Here is a 12513-nt window from a genome sequence, read left to right on the forward strand (position 1 = left end):
ATATGAATTTCTTCCTCTAGGATAGAGCTAAGCAAAGTTGACAGGGAGCGCCACAATTGTTTGACCCATCACAATCCCACCACATGTGCCTGAATGTACCCACCTCCCAACATCCTCTATAACATAGGTTTGAATTAGATTGTGACATGTGAGAAGTTATAGCTGGAATCAAATACCAGCGGTATGCTGTTTTGAGAGAGTTTTCACGTAGGTCTCCACTAAGCAATCCTCTATTGATTGGTCCTAGTATTTCCTCCCATGTATGTTTCTCATATGTGGTTTCTATATCTTCTTCCCATTTTAGCATCAGTGGAGTTTTGGTATTATTACAATTTGTTTGTATAGCTATATATAGGATAGATATTGTATGTTTCGGTCTAGATACTGAGGAGTACATATTTTCTAATGTCGTGTAGCGTTGTGCTTTAGTGTCGACTAGATATTTTTGAATAGATGAGGATAGTTGGAGGTACTGGTACCACTGCAGCCTGATCGGCATCAGCTTATCCTGTATCTGACTGAAAGTCATAAGCTTCTTATTAATCAACACATCTGCTACCCTGTAAAGCCCCTTGTTAGCCCATTTATCTATAATAATGTGAAGATCTTTTGGTAGTAATTTTCTAATGGGGATCATCAATGACTGAGGTGGTAATACCTTACTACATTCTAGTATCCATTTCTTAGCTTGTTTTGTAGATTCATGTATTGGAGATCTAAGTGTAGGTGCCTTACCAGATTGATCACTCTACAGCATGTCATCTGCATATGTTAGGCCCTCAATCCCTGCATCCAATGTGGGCCAAACCACATCTCCCTGTCTTCTCCCAATCAGCATTGTCTGGGAAATTCTTGCCGCTTTAAAATAATCTAGTAAATTTGGTATACCCACCCTCCAAGGTTTTATGTTGTGTTAAAGTTATTGATGGTATTCTCGCTTTTTTATTACCCCTTATTTATGCTATTCGTTCTTTTTGTAGTGCAGACAGTTCGGAAGTCAGGATTTTTAGGGGAAGGGTTCGGAACAGATAAAGCAAACGAGTGAAAATGTTCATTTTAACTGCCGAGAGGCGTCCATACCAGGAAAACATGTATTTCCTCCATTTCTGGAGGTCTTGTCTGATGGATTTATATAATGGTATGTAGTTGTATTTATACAGTTGGTGAAACTGAGAGGTCAGCTGTATCCCTAAATATTTGAGAGAATGTTTTGCCCACTTGAACTCAAAATTAAGCTGTATAGTTTTTTTAGTGTGAGGGGGTAGAGCTATTGGTAAAGCTTCACATTTCTCGAGATTGGTTTTATAGCCTGAAATTTGTGAGAATGTCAAGAAGGTTATATAAGTTTGGCAGGGATATCAATGGCTTAGTTATTGTAAGTAAAATATTGTCCGCAAATAGGGTTAATTTTTAATCTTGGTTAGCTATTTTTACTCCAGTTATATCTGGCGATAATCGAATTCTAGCCGCCAATGACTCTATACTGATCGCAAATATTAGAGGTGAGAGGCACCCCTGTCTTGTTCCATTTAATATTGGAAACGATTTAGACCTGTATCTTGCCGATACTACTTGCGCTGCCAGTGTGGAGTAGATCGCCTGAATCGCCGTAATAAAAGGGCCATCAAACCCCATGTGGTGTAGAACCGTCATCATATATTTCCAATCTATTCTGTTGAATGCCTTCTCTGCATCCAACGACAGAAGCAGAGAAGGCGTCCCCCCTCTATCTAGATGGTCAATGATGCTCAGCATCCTTCTTATATTATCTGGGGCTTCCCTATTTGCTATAAATCCCACCTGATCTGGGTAAGCAAGGGATGGTAGTATTTTTTTAAGATGATTGGCTAATATTTTAGTGAAGATTTTTAGGTCTTGGTTAATGAGCGATATAGGGTGATAGCTAGTACAAAAAATTAAGGTTTTCCCTATCTTTAACTCTTTTATAACCTGTATAACCTCCATATGAGATATAGGAGCATTTAGGACCCCTCTAACACTTTCGGATATAATTGGGAGATGGGCGTCCAATAGGAACCTATGTTTCACCTTATCGGTATCTGGTGAGTGTATAGTTTTATGTCTGTCATACAGCTGGTCCATAATATCTTGCAAACTTATCAACTATCCCCTGCGGGGATCAGGTTACAGTACCATCCTCCCTTTGAAGGAAAGTAATAGCCAATTATCTGTTTCTCTCCTGAAGTTTGTGTGCTAGGAATCTGTCCGGTTTATTGGCAAATATAAAATGTTGCGCTTTTAATTTATGTATTACTCTATTTGCATTTTTAGTTAGTAGATTAGCAAGTATCGTTCTCTTTTGTTGTAGAGTTTGGAGGGTGCTATTGTTGTGTGTGATTTTATGGGTTCTCTCAAGACTAGCTATCTCTTGATGTAGTTTAGATATCTGCTGTATAAGCTGTTTGATATGTGCTGCTTTTCCTTGTATTAGTAAGCCCCTTAGATATGCTTTGTGGGCAGCCCATGTGTATAGTGGATTTGATGCTGTGTCTACATTTATGTCCCAATACTCTCTCAGATGCTTTAGGATGTGGTCCTAAACTGAAGGTTGTTTAAAGTATTGTGGGTCGTAAGTCCACGATTTTTCTCTTGTATTATTTTGAACCCCATCTAACAGAAGAGATATTATGGAGTGATCAGACCACACACAAGTGTGAATCTTGGAGGGCAGTAGCATTGGGTGTAAGATCTGACTAACATAGATATAATAGATCCTGGTGTAAGTTTTGTGTGCTGCAGAGTAGTATGTGGTGTCGGCAGTGGGACCATACAGTATGTGCCATGTATCTATGAGATTATGGGACAGAAGGTTTTCTCGTATGCTTTTAATATAACGATTATGTTGTTGTTTCTTGTGGGACAGAAATGTCTGATTATATATAGTGTTTGGGTACATGTTGATATTAAAATCCCCTGCCATAAGAATTCTATTCTGGGACCACTGTGTTAAAAGATATGATACAGGGTTAAAAAATGCTGCTTGTTTATCATTGGGCACGTATATATTACAGAGCATTATATCTGTGTTGTCAGTTTGTCCTTTGACAATTAAGTATCTCCATTCATCATCTGTAATTGTCGATTCATGTGTGAAATTAAGTGCCGAGTGTATTAAAATGGAGACTACTCTTTTTTTAGTAGATGTGGTTGCATGAAAGTGTTTTTGAAAGTGTCTGGACCATTATTTGGGTATTTGATGTTTAAGAAAGTGGGTCTCCTGGAGAAAAAGGATAATAGCTTTAAGGTTAATGTATTGGTTCATTGCTATCCGTCTTTTGACATATGAGCTCAGGCCCCTCATGTTGTGAGAGATCAGATCAACTCTTGGAGTCATGGTATTAGATTGTGTACTGAGCTATAAACAGACCAAGAGGCACCACTATACCCTTGTTGTATGCAGTATCTATCTGAACACAAGCAATTACCATTCCAACCCTTCTTATCATGGCTGCCGGGGATGTGTGACATATGTCGGTAATGTGCGGATCTAACCAAAAAAAAACATTCAACTGTGTGGATACAATACAAAAAATATCAAAAAAATATAAAAACACCCTTGTAATGGGGGAAAATAGTAGAACAAATAACAACATTCTTGATGTTAATTTGCAATGCTGTACTAAGTAACTTTAAGTAGTATATAATCTGAAGGCTTTACATTGTCCATAGTGGACACCAATTCTTTGTATAAATTACCTTAATCACTAGTAATAGCATCAACAAGAATATGGTAACAATAGTAATAGATCTGTTGAAACGACAACTCATTTTAAGTTATAACCTTATAATAATTGAAAACTTAAAACTCTTTAGTTTAACATAGGATAAAGTCCCAGAAAAGAATACTAAATTCTCTGTAATAATGTCTTCAAAACATTGATGGACTGTCTACTATCGGTTTTGTTCCCCTAGAGATCTTCTGGAACTCAGCTCTGTGTTTCATTTATTCTTGGAACGTCTTTTATTCACTGTTTTCCATTTAGGGAGTGTGCTTGATTTCAAAGGTGCCTGCGATTCCAATGAGGTCATGGAGGTAGCTGACTTAGGTATTTGTGGAGTCTCAAGTCCCAATTGTTGGCAAACATCTGGAATGTCTGCCGATTCTCGGAATGTTATTGTCAAGTTATCCTTTAGGATGTAAAGAGCAAAGGGGAATCCCCATTTATACTGAATCTGATGTTTCCTCAATAGTTGAGTAAGAGGGCGTAGGGAGTTCCGTCTTTGCAAAGTCCTGAGGGACAGTTCTTGGTAAAACTGTATAACTGATCCCTGAAACTTGAAGGTAGGATTATTCCTGGATGCCGAGAGTATCCGTTCTTTCTCTTGGAATAATAGCATTTTCACAATTACATTGCATGGTGGAGCCTCTCCCCTAGGTTTAGTTTTCAAAGGAATGAGGAAAAAGAAACGCTGAGTCTTTAGGTAGATGCAAAAGGTTTATTAGGAGCAGGCTTCCATATAGGACCACAGGTAAGCTCCTATCTATAGTTTTCAAAGCCCTATGAGCTCTCTCCATGGTGAACTCTGAAGATTTATTATTTCCCGTTATGCTCCTAAAAAGTTGCTGCAAGTAGGTAGGTAGATCCTTACCAGTAACTGTTTCTGGTATTCCCTTTAGTCTTATATTGCTCCTTCTACTTCTATTCTCCAAATCTTCTATTTTGTCTTGCATCGCTGTTAACATTTGTTGATGCGAGGATACAGCTTGTGTAAACCCCAGCCATGTCTTCTGTGAATGCTTCCGTGTGATCTTCCAATGTATCTATTCTTCCTCCAAGTTCGGCTATATCCGATCTGATTTCTGTCAGACTAGAAGTGACTGCTGTGTGCTTAGAATCTATTTTATCCCATAGTTTATTAAAACTAGTCAATATATATTGCTTTGAAACTAGGGATTTTAGGTCTGCTTTAGTCACAGGAGTCTGATCTTTATATGTGTTTTCTGGATCTGAATCCATTTCTTCCTCAATTTCTTTATCTGGTTGATCAACCGGTTTCAACGGTTTAGAAGATTTGAAATATGTGTTCAGGGATGAGGTTTTACTTTGTTTATTTTTAGTAGATTTCCTGGATGACATTGTAAAATATGTGATGATATCTAAGAAGGTCCCCTGGTGAATATCGCTGTGGAGCAAAAAATAGGTGATACCAGGAGGGATACTACCTTTATCAGTAGTAGGAGCCCTCAGGGGATCCCAGGTGCCAGGGGAGACACTCTCAAACAGATACAATTATCTTTCTTAATGAGTATGTCATTAGTATAATTCAGAAGTTATTACTGTAGACTCATCATTATGTGTTATAGGTAATATGCATTATAGTATTGTACCCCTGAGACTTATGGTTGAAAGAAAGCGACATTAAGACTAGGTGTTCAATGGCATCTATGTAGAATATCCATTCCTGTCTCTAGGGGGATTTGGTGTCTGTTTCCAAAAAGTTGCATTTTTATTAGCCTGCTATTTATACAGCATTCTACCTGGGGACTAGGGGCTAAGCCACCATCTTTGAGTGTAGCTTGACAGCACTTGCACCTGTTTTATTTTAACTCCTTTGTTGCTCCTCTGTGATGCCTCTACACTAATGGTGCTGGATCAGTAACCAATAGATCCCCTCAGCTCTGCAGATGTTTCTACTGCTGTTGTCTATCTGGACTAGTAATTCCTTATGCTGCAGCTCTATCTGCTCCTTAGACACACATATTTTTTTAATAGAGGTCTGCAATACTTGTCTGCTTATATAATTTCTGCTCCTGACCAGCTCCACTTTATACAGTTTTCCTGTAAACTTTAAGCAGTGTGGTACACTCCTGCTTGTATGGAGTGCATTAATATGTATATATTTTTATTACTGAGTCTATTTTGGGCTGTTATATATCAGTGTCGTAGAGTGAAGATTCTCCCTTCTGGGTATGTGCGTTTATGCTCCTCAGGTGACTATCAACGCTAGCTTTCAGCCATGTATATCCCTGATAATTCTGGGGGCGGGCCACTTCAGGGAGCTATGAAGAAAAGAAAATGGCGTTTCGCGCCAAAGAAAATGCTGTGGCCGTTATGTCCTCTGCCAGCTCCAACTCCAGCGGCTCTCCACTAATGTCAGTTGTTATCACGTAAGTCGGCTTGGGTACAGCATATGTCGGCTTACTGTCAAAAGCATGTACTCACAGTTAGCGGGTGACGTGGATTTAAACCAACTGGCTCTTTCTAGATGGCTAGTTAAGATGTCCCGCAGTGTTCTTTAACCTCCGGTTGCTGCTTGAATGTCAGATTGAGCTCCAGAGCAGATCTGTGGTCTATACTTTGCTGCAGCGTTGGTGCCGGGAACCTTCCTCCAGATCGCTAAGCCTCAATCCTCTTTGCCACACATTCACTCGATTGCGCCTAACCTTTTACAGTTCCCTGAGACAGCTGTATTAAAATAAAAACCACTATATATATTTATTTTACTTAATTTACTTAATTTACTTAGGAGCTCTCCTGAAGTGTGTCTGTATAGATGGCTTTTTAGATCCGCCCCAATAGCATTTACTTTTAAAGGGACAGTGAAGTCCAAATCAAACCTTTATAATTCAAGAGCATGCAATTGTAAACAACTTTCAATTTTACTTCTATTATTGAATTTGCTTTGTACTCTTACTATTCTTTGGTGAAGTGTGAACCTATGTAGGCTAATAGGAGCTCAAGAGTGTGCACATGCTGTATAATATAGCTATAAAAAACTGTTGCAAACACTGCTGCTGTATGTCTAAAGACACGTGCATACTCCTGAGCTCACCTAGGATTTCTCTAGGATACCAAGAAAAAAATAGCAAAATTGATAATAGAAGTAAATTGGAAAGTTGTCTAAAATGTCATCCTCTATCTAATCCATTTAAGTTTAATTTTGTCTTTACAGCCCCTTTAATTTTAAATGAGTAGTAAATTTTTTTTCTTGAAAATGTCAACGTTAATTCCATTTTGCATAAATAAAAAGAGAGAAGCGCTCAACCTGGGAACAAACAATAGCATAATAGCTTGTTCTATGGCTAGTTACCACCCTAGAAGCAGCCTCTTTTTGCTCAATATGTGCTTTTCACAGAGAAGAACTTTCCTGTAGCATATCAGTCTGATCCTGACTTCACAGTACAGTCCAGCCCCGAAATACCAGGCAATCCCTCTCTGAACAAGAGAAACAGCAAAACCCCAGACGTACGTTTCGGCCTATTGTGGGCCTCGTCAGTGAGGTGCAGCCATATCTCTCTAGGCACACCGAGCAACGGGTCCACGTCTGGATTCCCGCATCACACTTAGGGAGACTTCCCCAAGTGTCATAATTTGCATAAATAAAAAGAGAGAAGCGCTCAACCTGGGAACGAACAATAGCATAATAGCTTGTTCTATGGCAAGTTACCACCCTAGAAGCAGCCTCTTTTTGCTCAATATGTGCCTTTCACAGAGAAGAACTTTCCTGTAGCATATCAGTCTGATCCTGACTTCACAGTACAGTCCAGCCCCGAAATACCAGGCAATCCCTCTCTGAACAAGAGAAACAGCAAAACCCCAGACGTACGTTTTGGCCTATTGTGGGCCTCGTCAGTGAGGTGCAGCCATATCCCTCTAGGCACACCGAGCAATGGGTCCACGTCTGGATTCCCGCATCACACTTAGGGAGACTTCCCCAAGTGTCATAATTTGCATAAATAAAAAGAGAGAAGCGCTCAACCTGGGAACGAACAATAGCATAATAGCTTGTTCTATGGCAAGTTACCACCCTAGAAGCAGCCTCTTTTTGCTCAATATGTGCCTTTCACAGAGAAGAACTTTCCTGTAGCATATCAGTCTGATCCTGACTTCACAGTACAGTCCAGCCCCGAAATACCAGGCAATCCCTCTCTGAACAAGAGAAACAGCAAAACCCCAGACGTACGTTTCGGCCTATTGTGGGCCTCGTCAGTGAGGTGCAGCAGTATCTCTCTAGGCACACTGAGCAACGGGTCCACGTCTGGATTCCCGCATCACACTTAGGGAGACTTCCCTAAGTGTCATAATTTGCATAAATAAAAAGAGAGAAGCGCTCAACCTGGGAATGAACAATAGCATAATAGCTTGTTCTATGGCTAGTTACCACCCTAGAAGCAGCCTCTTTTTGCTCAATATGTGCCTTTCACAGAGAAGAACTTTCCTGTAGCATATCAGTCTGATCCTAACTTCACAGTACAGTCCAGCCCCGAAATACCAGGCAATCCCTCTCTGAACAAGAGAAACAGCAAAACCCCAGACGTACGTTTCGGCCTATTGTGGGCCTCGTCAGTGAGGTGCAGCAGTATCTCTCTAGGCACACTGAGCAACGGGTCCACGTCTGGATTCCCCCATCACACTTAGGGAGACTTCCCTAAGTGTCATAATTTGCATAAATAAAAAGAGAGAAGCGCTCAACCTGGGAACGAACAATAGCATAATAGCTTGTTCTATGGCTAGTTACCACCCTAGAAGCAGCCTCTTTTTGCTCAATATGTGCTTTTCACAGAGAAGAACTTTCCTGTAGCATATCAGTCTGATCCTGACTTCACAGTACAGTCCAGCCCCGAAATACCAGGCAATCCCTCTCTGAACAAGAGAAACAGCAAAACCCCAGACGTACGTTTCGGCCTATTGTGGGCCTCGTCAGTGAGGTGCAGCAGTATCTCTCTAGGCACACTGAGCAACGGGTCCACGTCTGGATTCCCCCATCACACTTAGGGAGACTTCCCTAAGTGTCATAATTTGCATAAATAAAAAGAGAGAAGCGCTCAACCTGGGAACGAACAATAGCATAATAGCTTGTTCTATGGCAAGTTACCACCCTAGAAGCAGCCTCTTTTTGCTCAATATGTGCCTTTCACAGAGAAGAACTTTCCTGTAGCATATCAGTCTGATCCTGACTTCACAGTACAGTCCAGCCCCGAAATACCAGGCAATCCCTCTCTGAACAAGAGAAACAGCAAAACCCCAGACGTACGTTTCGGCCTATTGTGGGCCTCGTCAGTGAGGTGCAGCCATATCCCTCTAGGCACACCGAGCAATGGGTCCACGTCTGGATTCCCGCATCACACTTAGGGAGACTTCCCCAAGTGTCATAATTTGCATAAATAAAAAGAGAGAAGCGCTCAACCTGGGAACGAACAATAGCATAATAGCTTGTTCTATGGCAAGTTACCACCCTAGAAGCAGCCTCTTTTTGCTCAATATGTGCCTTTCACAGAGAAGAACTTTCCTGTAGCATATCAGTCTGATCCTGACTTCACAGTACAGTCCAGCCCCGAAATACCAGGCAATCCCTCTCTGAACAAGAGAAACAGCAAAACCCCAGACGTACGTTTCGGCCTATTGTGGGCCTCGTCAGTGAGGTGCAGCAGTATCTCTCTAGGCACACTGAGCAACGGGTCCACGTCTGGATTCCCGCATCACACTTAGGGAGACTTCCCTAAGTGTCATAATTTGCATAAATAAAAAGAGAGAAGCGCTCAACCTGGGAATGAACAATAGCATAATAGCTTGTTCTATGGCTAGTTACCACCCTAGAAGCAGCCTCTTTTTGCTCAATATGTGCCTTTCACAGAGAAGAACTTTCCTGTAGCATATCAGTCTGATCCTAACTTCACAGTACAGTCCAGCCCCGAAATACCAGGCAATCCCTCTCTGAACAAGAGAAACAGCAAAACCCCAGACGTACGTTTCGGCCTATTGTGGGCCTCGTCAGTGAGGTGCAGCAGTATCTCTCTAGGCACACTGAGCAACGGGTCCACGTCTGGATTCCCCCATCACACTTAGGGAGACTTCCCTAAGTGTCATAATTTGCATAAATAAAAAGAGAGAAGCGCTCAACCTGGGAACGAACAATAGCATAATAGCTTGTTCTATGGCTAGTTACCACCCTAGAAGCAGCCTCTTTTTGCTCAATATGTGCCTTTCACAGAGAAGAACTTTCCTGTAGCATATCAGTCTGATCCTGACTTCACAGTACAGTCCAGCCCCGAAATACCAGGCAATCCCTCTCTGAACAAGAGAAACAGCAAAACCCCAGACGTACGTTTCGGCCTATTGTGGGCCTCGTCAGTGAGGGTTTTGCTGTTTCTCTTGTTCAGAGAGGGATTGCCTGGTATTTCGGGGCTGGACTGCACTGTTAAGTCAGGATCAGACTTATATGCTACAGGAAAGTTCTTCTCTGTGAAAGGCACATATTGAGCAAAAAGAGGCTGCTTCTAGGGTGGTAACTAGCCATAGAACAAGCTATTATGCTATTGTTCATTCCCAGGTTGAGCGCTTCTCTCTTTTTATTTATGCAAATTATGACACTTAGGGAAGTCTCCCTAAGTGGGATGCGGGAATCCAGACGTGGACCCGCTGCTCAGTGTGCCTAGAGGGATATGGCTGCACCTCACTGACGAGGCCCACAATAGGCCGAAACGTACGTCTGGGGTTTTGCTGTTTCTCTTGTTCAGAGAGGGATTGCCTGGTATTTCTGGGCTGGACTGCACTGTTAAGTCAGGATCAGACTGATATGCTACAGGAAAGTTCTTCTCTGTGAAAGGCACATATTGAGCAAAAAGAGGCTGCTTCTAGGGTGGTAACTAGCCATAGAACAAGCTATTATGCTATTGTTCGTTCCCAGGTTGAGCGCTTCTCTCTTTTTATTTATGTTAATTCCATTTTGCCTACCCCCACGTATTATGTGACAACCATAAACCTAACACATGATACACCTACACGTATATACTGTGCACTCTTGTACATGCTCAGACGGTGCCTCAGAAAGTGTACATATAAAAATAGTGTGCACATTTTCATAATAGAACTAAATTCATTTGGAAACATTATTAAAATGGTATGTTTTTATCTGAATCATTTTAAAAAAAGTTTAATTTTGACTTTAGTTTTCCTTTAAATAATGTTTGCACGGTATTGCCTCAGTTTCATTACTTGATAATTAAAGATGTTTCAATGTTTATATTAGATAAGCTACAATCAGGACCTAGTTTGTTTTTTTTACATTCCAAAAGAGCTGAGTGTTTCAAAGTTCAAAAGAAATAATTAGGAAAATTATTTCCTAGGCAGTGCATCATGTAGCAGTGAGGCATTTATTTCCTTGATCATTAAGCAGCATTTATATTTGACATTTTCCTGTAAATCTAGAATACAGTCATAATAATATGTAAACTATTTACTAACAAAAAGGCTGTAGATAATTAAAAACCTGGTATGAGGTAAAGGGTTAAAGTGGTGACTATAAATTATGCAGAAGACATATGCCTTGCTCTTAAAGAATAAGATCTTGTCACAGATATACTAGTAACTAGATTTACAAGAGCACATTTTATTGCACTTGGAAATGCATTCTTCTCTGTTCTATACTGGAGTAACCTGTCTTACTCCAGTCCAAGTTCACAACAGGGATTTTTTTTATAACATGTTAATATATTTATAAACATTATTTATATGAATTCTACTTGATCTTCCCTTCTCATTATAAGCAATATTAGCATTATGTGAACAGGATAAATATTTGTGCACATCTGGGTTATACTAGAATTTATATGGCACCAATGACACAGCAGAGTAATTAATTCATGTTTACTGTTGACCTTATGTTCCTTGGCAGGAGTTAAATTCTTGTAAAAATCTAAATTTACCTATAAGCTTACAACATTGTAATTTAGTTTAGAGATATAAATTGTAAACTGATATTACCCAAGTAATAGACTGTGGTTATATTTGCTTCCTCATAAATAGATATTACATACGATTATGAATGGAATGCAAAAAAAGCATAATTAAACAGCATTGCAGATTTATACAGTATGCACATGCTCATATAAAATCTATTGATTTTGTTCACCCTTTGAAGGGACATAATACTGTACCAAGAATATGCGCTATTTTAGAATATTTTCTTATTGCAGTATTGTAAGGGGTTAAACACATAAGTCAGCTTCAGAGTGGCACCACACTACCAGTCCTGAGATGACATTGGGCTCCATTTACCAAGCAGCGATTGCTGCTTTGGAGGCCTATTGTTTCAGGCGGGCCTGAAACAATAGTTAAGTACCAGCAGTCTTTAGACCGCTGCTCTTGAACCTGACCGCCACATAAAAGATGGCGGATTGAAATCATCCTAATATGATACAATCGGGATGATTGACAGCCCCTGCTTGTGGCCGATTGGTCCCCAGCAAACAGGTGGTGGCATTGCACAAGTAATGCTGGTGCAATGCGTGTGCAATGTTAAATGTGGACATTGTATGCTGTCCACTCACAGAGATGTACGGTGGACATAATTTGCAGTAGCAATGTTTAATAAATGGAGCCCCATGGCCATTGATTATGCACATTTGTTATCTGTGATTGGCTCAGTGGTTGCGTTCAGCTCTGGACCAGTAGTACATTTCTGGTCTGAAGCGGACTTTAACTATGTGTTTACCCATTAGTAGGGGTTAAACACATAGGTATACTCAAGCAATAGTGAACTAACAAAATG

The sequence above is a fragment of the Bombina bombina genome, chromosome 6 (assembly GCF_027579735.1).
Source record: "Bombina bombina isolate aBomBom1 chromosome 6, aBomBom1.pri, whole genome shotgun sequence".
In the NCBI taxonomy this organism is placed as follows: Eukaryota; Metazoa; Chordata; class Amphibia; order Anura; family Bombinatoridae; genus Bombina; species Bombina bombina.